Source organism: Gorilla gorilla, chromosome 9, assembly GCF_029281585.2.
Source record: "Gorilla gorilla gorilla isolate KB3781 chromosome 9, NHGRI_mGorGor1-v2.1_pri, whole genome shotgun sequence".
Lineage (NCBI taxonomy): Eukaryota > Metazoa > Chordata > Mammalia > Primates > Hominidae > Gorilla > Gorilla gorilla.
In genome coordinates, this window is record NC_073233.2 from 58948660 (window position 1) to 58970497 (window position 21838).

A 21838-nucleotide genomic window follows, 5' to 3' on the forward strand; every position below is an offset into this window, starting at 1 on the left:
TGCTCTATGAAAAGAAAGGTTAAACTCTCTGAGAGGAACGCACTCATCACCAAGTGGTGGCTGAGAATGATTCTCTCTAGTTTTGATAGGAAGATATTTCCTTTTCTACCATTGGCCCCAAAGCGCTTGAAATCTCCACTTGCAAATTCCACAAAAAGAGGGTTTCAAATCTGCTCTGTCTAAAGGAAGGTTCAACTCTGTGAGTTGAACACACGCAGCCCAAAGAAGTTACTGAGAATTCTTCTGTCTAGCGTTATATGCAGAAATCCCGTTTCCAACGAAATCCCAAGAGAGGTCCAACTATCCACTTGCAGACTTTACAAACAGAGTGTTTCCAAACTGCTCTATGAAAGGAAAGGTTAAACTCTCTGAGTGGAACGCACACATCACCAAGTGGTTGCTGAGAATGATTCATCTAGTTTTTATAGGAAGATATTTTCTTTTCTACCCTTCGCCCCTAAGCGCTTGAATTCTCCACTTGCAAATTCCACAAAAAGAGGGTTTCAAATCTGCTCTGTCTAAAGGAAGGTTCAAATCTGTGAGTTGAACACACGCAGCCCAAAGAAGTTACTGACAAGTCTTCTGTCTAGCGTTATATGCAGAAATCGCGTTTCCAACGAAATCCCCAGAGAGGTCCAAATATCCACTTGCAGACTTTACAAACAGAGTGTTTCCAAACTGCTCTATGAAAAGAAAAGTTAAACTCTGTGAGTGGAACGGACACATCACCAAGTGGTTGTTGAGAATGATTCTCTCTAGTTTTTATAGGAAGATATTTCCTTTTCTACCGTTGGCCCCAAAGCGCTTGAAATCTCCACTTGCAAATTCCACAAAAAGAGGGGTTCAAATCTGCTCTGTCTAAAGGAAGGTTCAACTCTGTGAGTTGAACACACGCAGCCCAAAGAAGTTACTGAGAATTCTTCTGTCTAGCGTTATATGCAGAAATCCCGTTTCCAACGAAATCCCCAGAGAGGTCCAAATATCCACTTGCAGATTTTACAAACAGAGTGTTTCCAAACTGCTCTATGAAAAGGAAGTTTAAACTCTCTGAGTGGAACGCACACATCACCAAGTGGTTGATGAGAATGATTCTCTCTAATTTTTATTTGAAGATATTTCCTTTTCTACCGTTGGCCCCAAAGCGCTTGAAATCTCCACTTGCAAATTCCACAAAAAGAGGGTTTCAAATCTGCTCTGTCTAAAGGAAGGTTCAACTCTGTGAGTTGAACACACGCAGCCCAAAGAAGTTACTGAGAATTCTTCTGTCTAGCGTTATATGCAGAAATCCCGTTTTCAACAAAATCCCCAGAGTGGTCCAAATATCCACTTGCAGGCTTTACAAACAGAGTGTTTCGAAACTGCTCTATGAAAAGAAAGGTTAAACTCTGTGAGTGGAACGCACACATCACCAAGTGGTTGTTGAGAATGATTCTCTCTAGTTTTGATAGGAAGATATTTCCTTTTCTACCGTTGGCCCCAAAGCGCTTGAAATCTCCACTTGCAAATTCCACAAAAAGAGGGTTTCAAATCTGCTCTGTCTAAAGGAAGGTTCAACTCTGTGAGTTGAACACACGCAGCCCAAAGAAGTTACTGAGAATTCTTCTGTCTAGCGTTATATGCAGAAATCCCGTTTCCAACGAAATCCCCAGAGAGGTCCAAATATCCACTTCCAGACTTTACAAACAGAGTGTTTCCAAACTGCTCTATGAAAAGAAAGGTTAAACTCTGTGAGTGGAACGCACACATCACCAAGTGGTTGCTGAGAATGATTTTCTCTAGTTTTTATAGGAAGATATTTCCTTTTCTACCGTTGGCCCCAAAGCGCCGGAAATCTCCACTTGCAAATTCCACAAAAAGAGGGTTTCAAATCTGCTCTGTCTAAAGGAAGTTTCAACTCTGTGAGTTGAACACACCCCACCCAAAGAAGTTACTGAGAATTCTTCTGTCTAGCGTTATAGGCAGAAATCCCGTTTCCAACGAAATCCCCACAGAGGTCCAAATATCCACTTGCAGACTTTACAAACAGAGTGTTTCCAAACTGCTCTATGAAAAGAAAGGTTAAACTCTGTGAGTGGAACGCACACATCACCAAGTGGTGGATTAGCATGATTCTCTCTAGTTTTGATAGGAAGATATTTCCTTTTCTACCGTTGGCCCCAAAGCGCTTGAAATCTCCACTTGCAAATTCCACAAAAAGAGGGTTTCCAATCTGCTCTGTCTAAAGGAAGGTTCAACTCTGTGAGTTGAACACACGCAGCCCAAAGAAGTTACTGAGAATTCTTCTGTCTAGCGTTATATGCAGAAATCCCGTTTCCAACGAAATCCCCAGAGAGGTCCAAATATCCACTTGCAGACTTTACAAACAGAATGTTTCCAAACTGCTCTATGAAAAGAAAGGTTAAACTTTTTGAGTGGAAGGCACACATCACCAAGTGGTTGCTGAGAATGATTCTCTCTAGTTTTTATAGGAAGATATTTCCTTTTCTACCGTTGGCCCCAATGCGCTTGGAATCTCCACTTGCAAATTCAACAAAAAGAGGGTTTCAAATCTACTCGGTCTAAAGGAAGGCTCAACTATCTGAGGTGAACACACGCAGCCCAAAGAAGTTACTGAGAATTCTTCTGTCTACCGTTATATGCAGAAATCCTGTTTCCAACGAAATCCCCAGAGAGGTCCAAATATCCACTTGCAGACTTTACAAACAGAGTGTTTCCAAACTGCTCTATGAAAAGAAAGGTTAAACTCTCTGAGAGGAACGCACTCATCACCAAGTGGTGGCTGAGAATGATTCTCTCTAGTTTTGATAGGAAGATATTTCCTTTTCTACCTTTGGCCCCAAAGCGCTTGAAATCTCCACTTGCAAATTCCACAAAAAGAGGGTTTCAAATCTGCTCTGTCTAAAGGAAGGTTCAACTCTGTGAGTTGAACACACGCAGCCCAAAGAAGTTACTGAGAATTCTTCTGTCTATCGTTATATGCAGAAATCCCGTTTCCAACGAAATCCCCAGAGAGGTCCAAATATCCACTTGCAGACTTTACAAACAGAGTGTTTCCAAACTGCTCTATGAAAAGAAAGGTTAAACTCTCTGAGGGGAACGCACACATCACCAAGTGGTTGCTGAGAATGATTCTCTCTAGTTTTGATAGGAAGATATTTCCTTTTCTACCGTTGGCCCCAAAGCGCTTGAAATCTCCACTTGCAAATTCCACAAAAAGAGGGTTTCAACTCTGCTCTGTCTAAAGGAAGGTTAAACTCTGTGAGTTGAACACACGCAGCCCAAAGAAGTTACTGAGAATTCTTCTGTCTAGCGTTATATGCAGAAATCCGGTTTCCAACGAAATCCCCAGAGAGGTCCAAATATCCACTTGCAGACTTTACAAACAGAGTGTTTCCAAACTGCTCTATGAAAGGAAAGGTTAAACTCTGTGAGTGGAACGCACACATCACCAAGTGGTTGCTGAGAATGATTCATCTAGTTTTTATAGGAAGATATTTTCTTTTCTACCCTTCGCCCCAAAGCGCTTGAATTCTCCACTTGCAAATTCCACAAAAAGAGGGTTTCAAATCTGCTCTGTCTAAAGGAAGGTTCAAATCTGTGAGTTGAACACACGCAGCCCAAAGAAGTTACTGACAATTCTTCTGTCTAGCGTTATATGCAGAAATCCCGTTTCCAACGAAATCCCCAGAGAGGTCCAAATATCCACTTGCAGACTTTACAAACAGAGTGTTTCCAAACTGCTCTATGAAAAGAAAGGTTGAACTCTCTGAGTGGAACGCACACATCACCAAGTGGTTGCTGAGAATGATTCTCTCTAGTTTTGATAGGAAGATATTTCCTTTTCTACCGTTGGACCCAAAGCGCTTGAAATCTCCACTTGCAAATTCCACAAAAAGAGGGTTTCAAATCTGCTCTGTCTAAAGGAAGGTTCAGCTCTGTGAGTTGAACACACGGAGCCCAATGAAGTTACGGAGAATTTTTCTTTCTAGCGTTATAGACAGAAATCCCGTTTCCAAAGAAATCCCTAGAGAGGTCCAAATATCCACTTGCAGACTTAACAAACAGAGTGTTTCCAAACTGCTCTATGAAAAGAAAGGTTAAACTCTCTGAGTGGAACGCACACATCACCAAGTGGTTGCTGAGAATGATTCTCTCTAGTTTTTAAAGGAAGATATTTCCTTTTCTTCCGTTGGCCCCAAAGCGCTTGAAATCTCCACTTGCAAATTCCACAAAAAGAGGGTTTCAAATCTGCTCTGTCTAAAGGAAGGTTCAACTCTGTGAGTTGAACACACGCAGCCCAAAGAAATTACTGAGAATTCTTCTGTGTAGCGTTATATGCAGAAATCCCGTTTCCAACGAAATCCCCAGAGAGGTCCAAATATCCACTTGCAGACTTTACAAACAGAGTGTTTCCAAACTGCTCTATGAAAAGAAAGGTTAAACTTTTTGAATGGAATGCACACATGACCAAGTGGTTGCTGAGAATGATTCTCTCTAGTTTTGATAGGAAGATATTTCCTTTTCTACCGTTGGCCCCAAAGCGCTTGAAATCTCCACTTGCAAATTCCACAAAAAGAGGGTTTCAAATCTGCTCTGTCTAAAGGAAGGTTCAACTCTGTGAGTTGAACACACGCAGCCCAAAGAAGTTACTGTCAATTCTTCTGTCAAGCGTTATATGCAGAAATCCCGTTTCCAACGAAATCCCCAGAGAGGTCCAAATATCCACTTGCAGACTTTACAAACAGAGTGTTTCCAAACTGCTGTATGAAAAAGAAAGGTTAAACTCTGTGAGTGGAACGCACACATCACCAAGTGGTTGCTGAGAATGATTGTCTCTAGTTTTTATAGGAAGATATTTTCTTTTCTACCCTTCGCCCCAAAGCGCTTGAAATCTCCACTTGCAAATTCCACAAAAAGAGGGGTTCAAATCTGCTCTGTCTAAAGGAAGGTTCAACTCTGTGAGTTGAACACACGCAGCCCAAAGAAGTTACTGAGAATTCTTCTCTCTAGCGTTATATGCAGAAATCCCGTTTCCAACGAAATCCCCAGAGAGGTCCAAATATCCACTTGCAGACTTTACAAACAGAGTGTTTCCAAACTGCTCTATGAAAAGGAAGTTTAAACTCTCTGAGTGGAACGCACACATCACCAAGTGGTTGATGAGAATGATTCTCTCTAATTTTTATACGAAGATATTTCCTTTTCTACCGTTGGCCCCAAAGCGCTTGAAATCTCCACTTGCAAATTCCACAAAAGGAGGGTTTCAAATCTGCTCTGTCTAAAGGAAGGTTCAACTCTGTGAGTTGAACACACGCAGCCCAAAGAAGTTACTGAGAATTCTTCTGTCTAGCGTTATATGCAGAAATCCCGTTTCCAACGAAATCCCCAGAGAGGTCCAAATATCCACTTGCAGACTTTACAAACAGAGTGTTTCCAAACTGCTCTATGAAAAGAAAGGTTAAACTCTGTGAGTGGAACGCACACATCACCAAGTGGTTGATGAGAATGATTCTCTCTAGTTTTGAAAGGAAAATATTTCCTTTTCTACCGTTGGCCCCAAAGCGCTTGAAATCTCCACTTGCAAATTCCAAAAAAGAGGGTTTCAAATCTGCTCTGTCTAAAGGAAGGTTCCACTGTGTGAGTTGAACACACGCAGCCCAAAGAAGTTACTGAGAATTCTTCTGTCTAGCGTTATATGCAGAAATCCCGTTTCCAACGAAATCCCCAGAGAGGTCCAAATATCCACTTGCAGACTTTACAAACAGAGTGTTTCAAAACTGCTCTATGAAAAGAAAGGTTAAACTCTCTGAGTGGAACGCACACATCACCAAGTGGTTGATGAGAATGATTCTCTCTAGTTTTGATAGGAAGATATTTCCTTTTCTACCGTTGGCCCCAAAGCGCTTGAAATCTCCACTTGCAAATTCCACAAAAAGAGGGTTTCAAGTCTGCTCTGTCTAAAGGAAGGTTCAACTCTGTGAGTTGAACACACGCAGCCCAAAGAAGTTACTGAGAATTCTTCTGTCTAGCGGTATATGCAGAAATCCCGTTTCCAACGAAATCCCCAGAGAGGTCCAAATATCCACTTCCAGACTTTACAAACAGAGTGTTTCCAAACTGCTCTATGAAAAGAAAGGTTAAACTCTGTGAGTGGAACGCACACATCACCAAGTGGTTGCTGAGAATGATTTTCTCTAGTTTTTATAGGAAGATATTTCCTTTTCTACCGTTGGCCCCAAAGCGCCGGAAATCTCCACTTGCAAATTCCACAAAAAGAGGGTTTCAAATCTGCTCTGTCTAAAGGAAGGTTCAACTCTGTGAGTTGAACACACGCAGCCCAAAGAAGTTACTGAGAATTCTTCTGTCTAGCGGTATATGCAGAAATCCCGTTTCCAACGAAATCCCCAGAGAGGTCCAAATATCCACTTGCAGACTTTACAAACAGAGTGTTTCCAAACTTCTGTATGAAAAAGAAAGGTGAAACTCTGTGAGTGGAACGCACACATCACCAAGTGGTTGCTGAGAATGATTGTCTCTAGTTTTTATAGGAAGATATTTTCTTTTCTACCCTTCGCCCCAAAGCACTTGAAATCTCCACTTGCAAATTCCACAAAAAGAGGGTTTCAAATCTGCTCTGTCTAAAGGAAGGTTCAACTCTGTGAGTTGAACACATGCAGCCCAATGAAGTTACTGAGAACTTCTCTGTCTAGCGTTATAGGCAGAAATCCCGTTTCCAACGAAATCCCCAGAGAGGTCCAAATATCCACTTGCAGACTTTACAAACAGAGTGTTTCCAAACTGCTCTATGAAAGGAAAGGTTAAACTCTGTGAGTGGAACGCACACATCACCAAGTGGTTGCTGAGAATGATTCATCTAGTTTTCATAGGAAGACATTTCCTTTTCTACCGTTGGCCCCAAATCGCTTGAAATCTCCACTTGCAAATTCCACAAAAAGAGGGTTTCAAATCTGCTCTGTCTAAAGGAAGGTTCACCTCTGTGAGTTGAACACACACAGCCCAAAGAAGTTACTGTCAATTCTTCTGTCTAGCGTTATATGCAGGAATCGCGTTTCCAACGAAATCCCCAGAGAGGTCCAAATATCCACTTGCAGACTTTACAAACAGAGTGTTTCCAAACTGCTGTATGAAAAAGAAAGGTTAAACTCTGTGAGTGGAACGCACACATCACCAAGTGGTTGCTGAGAATGATTGTCTCTAGTTTTTATAGGAAGATATTTTCTTTTCTACCCTTCGCCCCAAAGCGCTTGAAATCTCCACTTGCAAATTCCACAAAAAGAGGGGTTCAAATCTGCTCTGTCTAAAGGAAGGTTCAACTCTGTGAGTTGAACACACGCAGCCCAAAGAAGTTACTGAGAATTCTTCTGTCTAGCGTTATATGCAGAAATCCCGTTTCCAACGAAATCCCCAGAGAGGTCCAAATATCCACTTGCAGACTTTACAAACAGAGTGTTTCCAAACTGCTCTATGAAAAGGAAGTTTAAACTCTCTGAGTGGAACGCACACATCACCAAGTGGTTGATGAGAATGATTTTCTCTAATTTTTATACGAAGATATTTCCTTTTCTACCATTGGCCCCAAAGCGCTTGAAATCTCCACTTGCAAATTCCACAAAAACAGGGTTTCAAATCTGCTCTGTCTAAAGGAAGGTTCAACTCTGTGAGTTGAACACACGCAGCCCAAAGAAGTTACTGAGAATTCTTCTGTCTAGCGTTATATGCAGAAATCCCGTTTCCAACGAAATCCCCAGAGAGGTCCAAATATCCACTTGCAGACTTTACAAACAGAGTGTTTCCAAACTGCTCTATGAAAAGAAAGGTTAAACTCTCTGAGTGGAACGCACACATCACCAAGTGGTTGATGAGAATGATTCTCTCTAGTTTTGATAGGAAGATATTTCCTTTTCTACCGTTGGCCCCAAAGCGCTTGAAATCTCCACTTGCAAATTCCACAAAAAGAGGGTTTCCAATCTGCTCTGTCTAAAGGAAGGTTCAACTCTGTGAGTTGAACACACGCAGCCCAAAGAAGTTACTGAGAATTCTTCTGTCTAGCGTTATATGCAGAAATCCCGTTTCCAACGACATCCCCAGAGAGGTCCAAATATCCACTTGCAGACTTTACAAACAGAGTGTTTCCAAACTGCTCTATGAAAAGAAAGGTTAAACTCTCTGAGTGGAACGCACACATCACCAAGTGGTTGCTGAGAATGATTCTCTCTAGTTTTTATAGGAAGATATTTCCTTTTCTACCGTTGGCCCCAAAGCGCCGGAAATCTCCACTTGCAAATTCCACAAAAAGAGGGTTTCAAATCTGCTCTGTGTAAAGGAAGTTTCAACTCTGTGAGTTGAACACACCCCGACCAAAGAAGTTACTGAGAATTCTTCTGTCTAGCGTTATATGCAGAAATCCCGTTTCCAACGAAATCCCCAGAGAGGTAAAATTTCCACTTGCAGACTTTACAAACAGAGTGTTTCCAAACTGCTCTATGAAAAGAAAGGTTAAACTCTGTGAGTGGAACGCACACATCACCAAGTGGTTGATGAGAATGATTCTCTCTAGTTTTGATAGGAAGATATTTCCTTTTCTACCGTTGGCCCCAAAGCGCTTGAAATCTCCACTTGCAAATTCCACAAAAAGAGGGTTTCAAATCTGCTCTGTCTAAAGGAAGGTTCAACTCTGTGAGTTGAACACACGCAGCCCAAAGAAGTTACTGAGAATTCTTCTGTCTAGCGTTATATGCAGAAATCCCGTTTCCAAGACATCCCCAGAGAGGTCCAAATATCCACTTGCAGACTTTACAAACAGAGTGTTTCCAAACTGCTCTATGAAAAGAAAGGTTAAACTCTGTGAGTGGAACGCACACATCACCAAGTGGTTGCTGAGAATGATTTTCTCTAGTTTTTATAGGAAGATATTTCCTTTTCTACCGTTGGCCCCAAAGCGCCGGAAATCTCCACTTGCAAATTCCACAAAAAGAGGGTTTCAAATCTGCTCTGTGTAAAGGAAGTTTCAACTCTGTGAGTTGAACACACGCAGCCCAAAGAAGTTACTGAGAATTCTTCTGTCTAGCGTTATATGCAGAAATCCCGTTTCCAACGAAATCCCCAGAGAGGTCCAAATATCCACTTGCAGACATTAAAAACAGAGTGTTTCCAAACTGCTCTATGAAAAGAAAGGTTAAACTCTGTGAGTGGAATGCACACATCACCAAGTGGTTGATGAGAATGATTCTCTCTAGTTTTTATACGAAGATATTTCCTTTTCTACCGTTGGCCCCAAAGCGCTTGAAATCTCCACTTGCAAATTCCACAAAAAGAGGGTTTCAAATCTGCTCTGTCTAAAGGAAGGTTCAACTCTGTGAGTTGAACACACGCAGCCCAAAGTAGTTACTGGGAATTCTTCTGTCTAGCCTTATATGCAGAAATCCCGTTTCCAATGAAATCCCCAGAGAGGTCCAAATATCCACTTGTAGACTTTACAAACAGAGTGTTTCCAAACTGCTCTATGAAAAGAAAGTGTAAACTCTGTGAGTGGAACGCACACATCACCAAGTGGTTGATGAGAATGATTCTCTCTAGTTTTTATAGGAAGATATTTCCTTTTCTACGGTTGGCTCCAAAGCGCTTGAAATCTCCACTTGCAAATTCCACAAAAAGAGGGTTTCAAATCTGCTCTGTCTAAAGGAAGGTTCAACTCTGTGAGTTGAACACACGCAGCCCAAAGAAGTTACTGAGAATTCTTCTGTCTAGCGTTATACGCAGAAATCCCGTTTCCAACGACATCCCCAGAGAGGTCCAAATATCCACTTGCAGATTTACAAACAGAGTGTTTCCAAACTGCTCTATGAAAAGAAAGGTTAAACTCTGTGAGTGGAACGCACACATCACCAAGTGGTTGCTGAGAATGATTTTCTCTAGTTTTTATAGGAAGATATTTCCTTTTCTACCGTTGGCCCCAAAGCGCCGGAAATCTCCACTTGCAAATTCCACAAAAAGAGGGTTTCAAATCTGCTCTGTCTAAAGGAAGTTTCAACTCTGTGAGTTGAACACACCCCACCCAAAGAAGTTACTGAGAATTCTTCTGTCTAGCGTTATAGGCAGAAATCCCGTTTCCAACGAAATCGCCAGAGAGGTCCAAATATCCACTTGAAGACTTTACAAACAGAGTGTTTCCAAACTGCTCTATGAAAAGAAAGGTTAAACTCTGTGAGTGGAACGCACACATCACCAAGTGGTGGATTAGAATGATTCTCTCTAGTTTTGATAGGAAGATATTTCCTTTTCTACCGTTGGCCCCAAAGCGCTTGAAATCTCCACTTGCAAATTCCACAAAAAGAGGGTTTCCAATCTGCTGTGTCTAAAGGAAGGTTCAACTCTGTGAGTTGAACACACGCAGCCCACAGAAGTTACTGAGAATTCTTCTGTCTAGCGTTATATGCAGAAATCCCGTTTCCAACGAAATCCCCAGAGAGGTCCAAATATCCACTTGCAGACTTTACAAACAGAATGTTTCCAAACTGCTCTATGAAAAGAAAGGTTAAACTTTTTGAGTGGAAGGCACACATCACCAAGTGGTTGCTGAGAATGATTCTCTCTAGTTTTTATAGGAAGATATTTCCTTTTCTACCGTTGGCCCCAATGCGCTTGGAATCTCCACTTGCAAATTCAACAAAAAGAGGGTTTCAAATCTGCTCGGTCTAAAGGAAGGCTCAACTCTCTGAGGTGAACACACGCAGCCCAAAGAAGTTACTGAGAATTCTTCTGTCTAGCGTTATATGCAGAAATCCCGTTTCCAACGAAATCCCCAGAGAGGTCCAAATATCCACTTGCAGACTTTACAAACAGAGTGTTTCCAAACTGCTCTATGAAAAGAAAGGTTAAACTCTCTGAGAGGAACGCACTCATCACCAAGTGGTGGCTGAGAATGATTCTCTCTAGTTTTGATAGGAAGATATTTCCTTTTCTACCATTGGCCCCAAAGCGCTTGAAATCTCCACTTGCAAATTCCACAAAACGAGGGTTTCAAATCTGCTCTGTGTAAAGGAAGGTTCAACTCTGTGAGTTGAACACACGCAGCCCAAAGAAGTTACTGAGAATTCTTCTGTCTAGCGTTATATGCAGAAATCCCGTTTCCAACGAAATCCCCAGAGAGGTCCAAATATCCACTTGCAGACTTTACAAACAGAGTGTTTCCAAACTGCTGTATGAAAAAGAAAGGTTAAACTCTGTGAGTGGAACGCACACATCACCAAGTGGTTGCTGAGAATGATTGTCTCTAGTTTTTATAGGAAGATATTTTCTTTTCTACCCTTCGCCCCAAAGCGCTTGAAATCTCCACTTGCAAATTCCACAAAAAGAGGGTTTCAAATCTGCTCTGTCTAAAGGAAGGTTCAACTCTGTGAGTTGAACACATGCAGCCCAATGAAGTTACTGAGAACTTCTCTGTCTAGCGTTATAGGCAGAAATCCCGTTTCCAACGAAATCCCCAGAGAGGTCCAAATATCCACTTGCAGACTTTACAAACAGAGTGTTTCCAAACTGCTCTATGAAAGGAAAGGTTAAACTCTGTGAGTGGAACGCACACATCACCAAGTGGTTGCTGAGAATGATTCATCTAGTTTTCATAGGAAGATATTTTCTTTTCTACACTTCGCCCCAAAGCGCTTGAATTCTCCACTTGCAAATTCCTCAAAAAGAGGGTTTCAAATCTGCTCTGTCTAAAGGAAGGTTCAAATCTGTGAGTTGAACACACGCAGCCCAAAGAAGTTACTGACAATTCTTCTGTCTAGCGTTATATGCAGAAATCCCGTTTCCAACGAAATCCCCAGAGAGGTCCAAATATCCACTTGCAGACTTTACAAACAGAGTGTTTCCAAACTGCTCTATGAAAAGAAAGGTTGAACTCTCTGAGTGGAACACACACATCACCAAGTGGTTGCTGAGAATGATTCTCTCTAGTTTTTATAGGAAGATATTTCCTTTTCTACCGTTGGACCCAAAGCGCTTGAAATCTCCACTTGCAAATTCCACAAAAAGAGGGTTTCAAATCTGCTCTGTCTAAAGGAAGGTTCAGCTCTGTGAGTTGAACACACGCAGCCCAATGAAGTTACTGAGAATTTTTCTTTCTAGCGTTATAGACAGAAATCCCGTTTCCAAAGAAATCCCTAGAGAGGTCCAAATATCCACTTGCAGACTTAACAAACAGAGTGTTTCCAAACTGCTCTATGAAAAGAAAGGTTAACCTCTCTGAGTGGAACGCACACATCACCAAGTGGTTGCTGAGAATGATTCTCTCTAGTTTTTAAAGGAAGATATTTCCTTTTCTTCCATTGGCCCCAAAGCGCTTGAAATCTCCACTTGCAAATTCCACAAAAAGAGGGTTTCAAATCTGCTCTGTCTAAAGGAAGGTTCAACTCTGTGATTTGAACACACGCAGCCCAAAGAAATTACTGAGAATTCTTCTGTGTAGCGTTATATGCAGAAATCCCGTTTCCAACGAAATCCCCAGAGAGGTCCAAATATCCACTTGCAGACTTTACAAACAGAGTGTTTCCAAACTGCTCTATGAAAAGAAAGGTTAAACTTTTAGAGTGGAATGCACACATGACCAAGTGGTTGCTGAGAATGATTCTCTCTAGTTTTTATAGGAAGATATTTCCTTTTCTACCGTTGGCCCCAATGCGCTTGGAATCTCCACTTGCAAATTCAACAAAAAGATTGTTTCAAATCTGCTCGGTCTAAAGGAAGGCTCAACTCTCTGAGGTGAACACACGCAGCCCAAAGAAGTTACTGAGAATTCTTCTGTCTAGCGTTATATGCAGAAATCCCGTTTCCAACGAAATCCCCAGAGAGGTCCAAATATCCACTTGCAGACTTTACAAACAGAGTGTTTCCAAACTGCTCTATGAAAAGAAAGGTTAAACTCTCTGAGAGGAACGCACTCATCACCAAGTGGTGGCTGAGAATGATTCTCTCTAGTTTTGATAGGAAGATATTTCCTTTTCTACCATTGGCCCCAAAGCGCTTGAAATCTCCACTTGCAAATTCCACAAAACGAGGGTTTCAAATCTGCTCTGTCTAAAGGAAGGTTCAACTCTGTGAGTTGAACACACGCAGCCCAAAGAAGTTACTGAGAATTCTTCTGTCTAGCGTTATATGCAGAAATCCCGTTTCCAACGAAATCCACAGAGAGGTCCAAATATCCACTTGCAGACTTTACAAACAGAGTGTTTCCAAACTGCTCTATGAAAAGAAAGGTTAAACTCTCTGAGTGGAACGCACACATCACCAAGTGGTTGCTGAGAATGATTGTCTCTAGTTTTTATAGGAAGATATTTTCTTTTCTACCCTTCGCCCCAAAGCGCTTGAAATCTCCACTTGCAAATTCCACAAAAAGAGGGTTTCAAATCTGCTCTGTCTAAAGGAAGGTTCAACTCTGTGAGTTGAACACATGCAGCACAATGAAGTTACTGAGAACTTCTCTGTCTAGCGTTATAGGCAGAAATCCCGTTTCCAACGAAATCCCCAGAGAGGTCCAAATATCCACTTGCAGACTTTACAAACAGAGTGTTTCCAAACTGCTCTATGAAAGGAAAGGTTAAACTCTGTGAGTGGAACGCACACATCACCAAGTGGTTGCTGAGAATGATTCATCTAGTTTTCATAGGAAGATATTTTCTTTTCTACCCTTCGCCCCAAAGCGCTTGAATTCTCCACTTGCAAATTCCTCAAAAAGAGGGTTTCAAATCTGCTCTGTCTAAAGGAAGGTTCAAATCTGTGAGTTGAACACACGCAGCCCAAAGAAGTTACTGACAATTCTTCTGTCTAGCGTTATATGCAGAAATCCCGTTTCCAACGAAATCCCCAGAGAGGTCCAAATATCCACTTGCAGACTTTACAAACAGAGTGTTTCCAAACTGCTCTATGAAAAGAAAGGTTGAACTCTCTGAGTGGAACGCACACATCACCAAGTGGTTGCTGAGAATGATTCTCTCTAGTTTTGATAGGAAGATATTTCCTTTTCTACCGTTGGACCCAAAGCGCTTGAAATCTCCACTTGCAAATTCCACAAAAAGAGGGTTTCAAATCTGCTCTGTCTAAAGGAAGGTTCAGCTCTGTGAGTTGAACACACGCAGCCCAATGAAGTTACTGAGAATTTTTCTTTCTAGCGTTATAGACAGAAATCCCGTTTCCAAAAAATCCCTAGAGAGGTCCAAATATCCACTTGCAGACTTAACAAACAGAGTGTTTCCAAACTGCTCTATGAAAAGAAAGGTTAAACTCTCTGAGTGGAACGCACACATCACCAAGTGGTTGCTGAGAATGATTCTCTCTAGTTTTTAAAGGAAGATATTTCCTTTTCTTCCATTGGCCCCAAAGCGCTTGAAATCTCCACTTGCAAATTCCACAAAAAGAGGGTTTCAAATCTGCTCTGTCTAAAGGAAGGTTCAACTCTGTGATTTGAACACACGCAGCCCAAAGAAATTACTGAGAATTCTTCTGTGTAGCGTTATATGCAGAAATCCCGTTTCCAACGAAATCCCCAGAGAGGTCCAAATATCCACTTGCAGACTTTACAAACAGAGTGTTTCCAAACTGCTCTATGAAAAGAAAGGTTAAACTTTTAGAGTGGAATGCACACATGACCAAGTGGTTGCTGAGAATGATTCTCTCTAGTTTTTATAGGAAGATATTTCCTTTTCTACCGTTGGACCCAAAGCCCTTGGAATCTCCACTTGCAAATTCAACAAAAAGAGGGTTTCAAATCTGCTCTGTCTAAAGGAAGGTTCAACTCTCTGAGGTGAACACACGCAGCCCAAAGAAGTTACTGAGAATTCTTCTGTCTAGCGTTATATGCAGAAATCCCGTTTCCAACGAAATCCCGAGAGAGGTCCAAATATCCACTTGCAGAATTTACAAACAGAGTGTTTCCAAACTGCTCTATGAAAAGAAAGGTTAAACTCTCTGAGTGGAACGCACACATCACCAAGTGGTTGCTGAGAATGATTCTCTCTAGTTTTGATAGGAAGACATTTCCTTTTCTACCGTTGGCCCCAAAGCGTTTGAAATCTCCACTTGCAAATTCCACAAAAAGAGGGTTTCAAATCTGCTCTGTCTAAAGGAAGGTTCAACTCTGTGAGTTGAACACACGCAGCCCAAAGAAGTTACTGTCAATTCTTCTGTCTAGCGTTATATGCAGGAATCGCGTTTCCAACGAAATCCCCAGAGAGGTCCAAATATCCACTTGCAGACTTTACAAACAGAGTGTTTCCAAACTGCTGTATGAAAAAGAAAGGTTAAACTCTGTGAGTGGAACGCACACATCACCAAGTGGTTGCTGAGAATGATTGTCTCTAGTTTTGATAGGAAGATATTTCCTTTTCTACCGTTGGCCCCAAAGCGCTTGAAATCTCCACTTGCAAATTCCACAAAAAGAGGGTTTCCAATCTGCTCTGTCTAAAGGAAGGTTCAACTCTGTGAGTTGAACACACGCAGCCCAAAGAAGTTACTGAGAATTCTTCTGTCTAGCGTTATATGCAGAAATCCCGTTTCCAACGAAATCCCCAGAGAGGTCCAAATATCCACTTGCAGACTTTACAAACAGAGTGTTTCCAAACTGCTCTATGAAAAGGAAGTTTAAACTCTCTGAGTGGAACGCACACATCACCAAGTGGTTGATGAGAATGATTCTCTCTAATTTTTATACGAAGATATGTCCTTTTCTACCATTGGCCCCAAAGCGCTTGAAATCTCCACTTGCAAATTCCACAAAAAGAGGGTTTCAAATCTGCTCTGTCTAAAGGAAGGTTCAACTCTGTGAGTTGAACACACGCAGCCCAAAGAAGTTACTGAGAATTCTTCTGTCTAGCGTTATATGCAGAAATCCCGTTTCCAACGAAATCCCCAGAGAGGTCCAAATATCCACTTGCAGACTTTATAAACAGAGTGTTTCCAAACTGCTCTATGAAAAGAAAGGTTAAACTCTGTGAGTGGAACGCACACATCACCAAGTGGTTGATGAGAATGATTCTCTCTAGTTTTGATAGGAAGATATTTCCTTTTCTACCGTTGGCCCCAAAGCGCTTGAAATCTCCACTTGCAAATTCCACAAAAAGAGGGTTTCAAATCTGCTCTGTCTAAAGGAAGGTTCAACTCTGTGAGTTGAACACACGCAGCCCAAAGAAGTTACTGAGAATTCTTCTGTCTAGCGTTATATGCAGAACTCCCGTTTCCAACGACATCCCCAGAGAGGTCCAAATATCCACTTGCAGACTTTACAAACAGAGTGTTTCCAAACTGCTCTATGAAAAGAAAGGTTAAACTCTGTGAGTGGAAGGCACACATCACCAAGTGGTTGCTGAGAATGATTCTCTCTAGTTTTTATAGGAAGATATTTCCTTTTCTACCGTTGGCCCCAAAGCGCCGGAAATCTCCACTTGCAAATTCCACAAAAAGAGGGTTTCAAATCTGCTCTGTGTAAAGGAAGTTTCAACTCTGTGAGTTGAACACACGCAGCCCAAAGAAGTTACTGAGAATTCTTCTGTCTAGCATTATATGCAGAAATCCCGTTTCCAACGACATCCCCAGAGAGGTCCAAATATCCACTTGCAGACTTTACAAACAGAGTGTTTCCAAACTGCTCTATGAAAAGAAAGGTTAAACTCTGTGAGTGGAACGCACACATCACCAAGTGGTTGCTGAGAATGATTTTCTCTAGTTTTTATAGGAAGATATTTCCTTTTCTACCGTTGGCCCCAAAGCGCCGGAAATCTCCACTTGCAAATTCCACAAAAAGAGGGTTTCAAATCTGCTCTGTGTAAAGGAAGTTTCAACTCTGTGAGTTGAACACACCCCGACCAAAGAAGTTACTGAGAATTCTTCTGTCTAGCGTTATATGCAGAAATCGCGTTTCCAACGAAATCCCCAGAGAGGTCCAAATATCCACTTGCAGACTTTACAAACAGAGTGTTTCCAAACTGCTCTATGAAAAGAAAGGTTAAACTCTCTGAGTGGAATGCACACATCACCAAGTGGTTGCTGAGAAAGATTCTCTCTAGTTTTGATAGGAAGATATTTCCTTTTCTACCGTTGGCCTCAAAGCGCTTGAAATCTCCACTTGCAAATTCCACAAAAAGAGGGTTTCAAATCTGCTCTGTCTAAAGGAAGGTTCAACTCTGTGAGTTGAACACACGCAGCCCAAAGAAGTTACTGAGAATTCTTCTGTCTAGCGTTATATGCAGAAATCCCGTTTCCAACGAAATCCCCAGAGAGGTCCAAATATCCACTTGCAGACATTAAAAACAGAGTGTTTCCAAACTGCTCTATGAAAAGAAAGGTTAAACTCTGTGAGTGGAATGCACACATCACCAAGTGGTTGATGAGAATGATTCTCTCTAGTTTTTATACGAAGATATTTCCTTTTCTACCGTTGGCCCCAAAGCGCTTGAAATCTCCACTTGCAAATTCCACAAAAAGAGGGTTTCAAATCTGCTCTGTCTAAAGGAAGGTTCAACTCTGTGAGTTGAACACACGCAGCCCAAAGTAGTTACTGGGAATTCTTCTCTCTAGCCTTATATGCAGAAATCCCGTTTCCAATGAAATCCCCAGAGAGGTCCAAATATCCACTTGCAGACTTTACAAACAGAGTGTTTCCAAACTGCTCTATGAAAAGAAAGTGTAAACTCTGTGAGTGGAACGCAACATCACCAAGTGGTTGATGAGAATGATTCTCTCTAGTTTTGATAGGAAGATATTTCCTTTTCTACTGTTGGCTCCAAAGCGCTTGAAATCTCCACTTGCAAATTCCACAAAAAGAGGGTTTCAAATCTGCTCTGTCTAAAGGAAGGTTCAACTCTGTGAGTTGAACACACGCAGCCCAAAGAAGTTACTGAGAATTCTTCTGTCTAGCGTTATACGCAGAAATCCCATTTCCAACGACATCCCCAGAGAGGTCCAAATATCCACTTGCAGACTTTACAAACAGAGTGTTTCCAAACTGCTCTTTGAAAAGAAAGGTTAAACTCTGTGAGTGGAACGCACACATCACCAAGTGGTTGCTGAGAATGATTCTCTCTAGTTTTTATAGGAAGATATTTCCTTTTCTACCGTTGGCCCCAAAGCGCCGGAAATCTCCACTTGCAAATTCCACAAAAAGAGGGTTTCAAATCTGCTCTGTCTAAAGGAAGTTTCAACTCTGTGAGTTGAACACACCCCGCCCAAAGAAGTTACTGAGAATTCTTCTGTCTAGCGTTATATGCAGAAATCCCGTTTCCAACGAAATCCCCAGAGAGGTCCAAATATCCACTTGCAGACTTTACAAACAGAGTGTTTCCAAACTGCTCTATGAAAAAGAAAGGTTAAACTCTGTGAGTGGAACGCACACATCACCAAGTGGTTGCTGAGAATGATTCTCTCTACTTTTGATAGGAAGATATTTCCTTGTCTACCGTTGGCCCCAAAGCGCTTGAAATCTCCACTTGCAAATTCCACAAAAAGAGGGTTTCAACTCTGCTCTGTCTAAAGGATGGTTCAACTCTGTGTGTGGAACACACGCAGCCCAAAGAAGTTACTGAGAATTCTTCTGTCTAGCGGTATATGCAGAAATCCCGTTTCCAACGAAATCCCCAGAGAGGTCCAAATATCCACTTGCAGATTTTACAAACAGAGTGTTTCCAAACTGCTGTATGAAAAAGAAAGGTTAAACTCTGTGAGTGGAACGCACACATCACCAAGTGGTTGCTGAGAATGATTGTCTCTAGTTTTTATAGGAAGATATTTTCTTTTCTACCCTTCTCCCCAAAGCGCTTGAAATCTCCACTTGCAAATTCCACAAAAAGAGGTTTTCAAATCTGCTCTGTCTAAAGGAAGGTTCAACTCTGTGAGTTGAACACATGCAGCCCAATGAAGTTACTGAGAACTTCTCTGTCTAGCGTTATAGGCAGAAATCCCGTTTCCAACGAAATCCCCAGAGAGGTCCAAATATCCACTTGCAGACTTTACAAACAGAGTGTTTCCAAACTGCTCTATGAAAGGAAAGGTTAAACTCTGTGAGTGGAACGCACACATCACCAAGTGGTTGCTGAGAATGATTCATCTAGTTTTTATAGGAAGATATTTTCTTTTCTACCCTTCGCCCCAAAGCGCTTGAATTCTCCACTTGCAAATTCCACAAAAAGAGGGTTTCAAATCTGCTCTGTCTAAAGGAAGGTGCAAATCTGTGAGTTGAACACACGCAGCCCAAAGAAGTTACTGAGAATTCTTCTGTCTAGCGTTATATGCAGAAATCCCATTTCCAACGAAATCCCCAGAGAGGTCCGAATATCCACTTGCAGACTTTACAAACAGAGTGTTTCCAAACTGCTCTATGAAAAGAAAGGTTAAACTCTCTGAGTGGAAAGCACACATCACCAAGTGGTTGATGAGAATGATTCTCTCTAGTTTTGATAGGAAGATATTTCCTTTTCTACCATTGGCCCCAAAGCGCTTGAAATCTCCACTTTCAAATTCCACAAAAAGAGGGTTTCAAATCTGCTCTGTCTAAAGTAAGGTTCAACTCTGTGAGTTGAACACACGCAGCCCAAAGAAGTTCCTGAGAATTCTTCTGTCTAGCGTTATAGGCAGAAATCCCGTTTCCAACGAAATCCCCAGAGAGGTCCAAATATCCACTTGCAGACTTTACAAACAGAGTGTTTCCAAGCTGCTCTATGAAAAGAAAGGTTAAACTCTCTGAGTGGAACGCACACATCACCAAGTAGTTGCTGAGAATGATTCCCTCTAGTTTTTAAAGGACGATATTTCCTTTTCTACCGCTGGCCCCAAAGCGCTTGAAATCTCCACTTTCAAATTCCACAAAAAGAGGGTTTCAAATCTGCTCTGTCTAAAGGAAGGTTCAAATCTGTGAGTTGAACACACGCAGCCTAAAGAATTTACTGAGAATTCTTCTGTCTAGCGTTATATGCAGAAATCCCGTTTCCAACGAAATCCCCAGAGAGGTCCGAATATCCACTTGCAGACTTTACAAACAGAGTGTTTCCAAACTGCTCTATGAAAAGAAAGGTTAAACTCTCTGAGTGGAAAGCACACATCACCAAGTGGTTGATGAGAATGATTCTCTCTAGTTTTGATAGGAAGATATTTCCTTTTCTACCGTTGGCCCCAAAGCGCTTGAAATCTCCACTTGCAAATTCCACAAAAAGAGGGTTTCATATCTGCTCTGTCTAAAGGAAGGTTCAACTCTGTGAGTTGACCACACGCAGCCCAAAGAAGTTACTGAGAATTCTTCAGTCTAGCGTTATACGCAGAAATCCCGTTTCCAACGAAATCCCCAGAGAGGTCCAAATATCCACTTGCAGACTTTACAAACAGAGTGTTTCCAAACTGCTCTATGAAAAGAAAGGTTAAACTCTCTGAGTGGAACGCACACATCACCAAGTGGTTGCTGAGAATGATTCTCTCTAGTTTTGACAGGAAGATATTTCCTTTTCTACCCTTCGCCAAAAAGCCCTTGAAATCGCCACTTGCAAATTGCACAAAAAGTGGGTTTCAAATCTGCTCTGTCTAAAGGAAGGTTCAACTCTGTGAGTTGAACACACGCAGCCCAAAGAAGTTACTGAGAATTCTTCTGTCTAGCGTTATAGGCAGAAATCCCGTTTAAAGCGAATTCCCCAGAGAGGTCCAAATATCCACTTGCAGACTTTACAAACAGAGTGTTTCCAAACAGCTCTATGAAAAGAAAGGTTAAACTCTGTGAGTGAAACGCACACATCACCAAGTGGTTGCTGAGAATGATTCTCTCTAGTTTTGATAGGAAGATATTTCCTTTTCTACCGTTGGCCGCAAAGCGCTTGGAATCTCCACTTGCAAATTCCACAAAAAGAGGGTTTCAAATCTGCTCTGTCTAAAGGAAGGTTCAACTCTGTAAGTTGAACACACGCAGCCCAAAGAAGTTACTGAGAATTCTTCTGTCTAGCGTTATGTACAGAAATCCCGTTTCCAACGAAATCCCCAGAGAGGTCCAAATATCCACTTGCAGACTTTACAAACAGAGTGTTTCCAAACTGCTCTATGAAAAGAAAGGTTAAACTGTGAGTGGAACGCACACATCACCAAGTGGTTGCTGAGAATGATTCCCTCTAGTTTTTAAAGGGCGATATTTCCTTTTCTACCGCTGGCCCCAAAGCGCTTGAAATCTCCACTTTCAAATTCCACAAAAATAGGGTTTCAAATCTGCTCTGTCTAAAGGAAGGTTCAAATCTGTGAGTTGAACACACGCAGCCCAAAGAAGTTACTGAGAATTCTTCTGTCTAGCGTTATATGCAGAAATCCCGTTTCCAACGAAATCCCCAGAGAGGTCCGAATATCCACTTGCAGACTTTACAAACAGAGTGTTTCCAAACTGCTCTATGAAAAGAAAGGTTAAACTCTTTGAGTGGAATGCACACATCACCAAGTGGTTGCAGAGAATGATTCTCTCTAGTTTTTATAGGAAGATATTTCCTTTTCTACCGTTGGCCCCAAAGCGCTTGAAGTCTCCACTTGCAAATTCCACAAAAAGAGGGTTTCAAATCTGCTCTGTCTAAAGGAAGGTTCAACTCTGTGAGTTGAACACACGCAGCCCAATGAAGTTACTGAGAATTCTTCTGTCTAGCGTTATATGCAGAAATCCCGTTTCCAAAGAAATCTCCAGAAAGGTCCAAATATCCACTTGCAGACTTTACCAACAGAGTGTTTCCAATCTGCTCTACGAAAAGAAAGGTTAAACTCTCTGAGTGGAACGCACACATCACCAAGTGGTTGCTGAGAATGATTCTCTCTAGTTTCT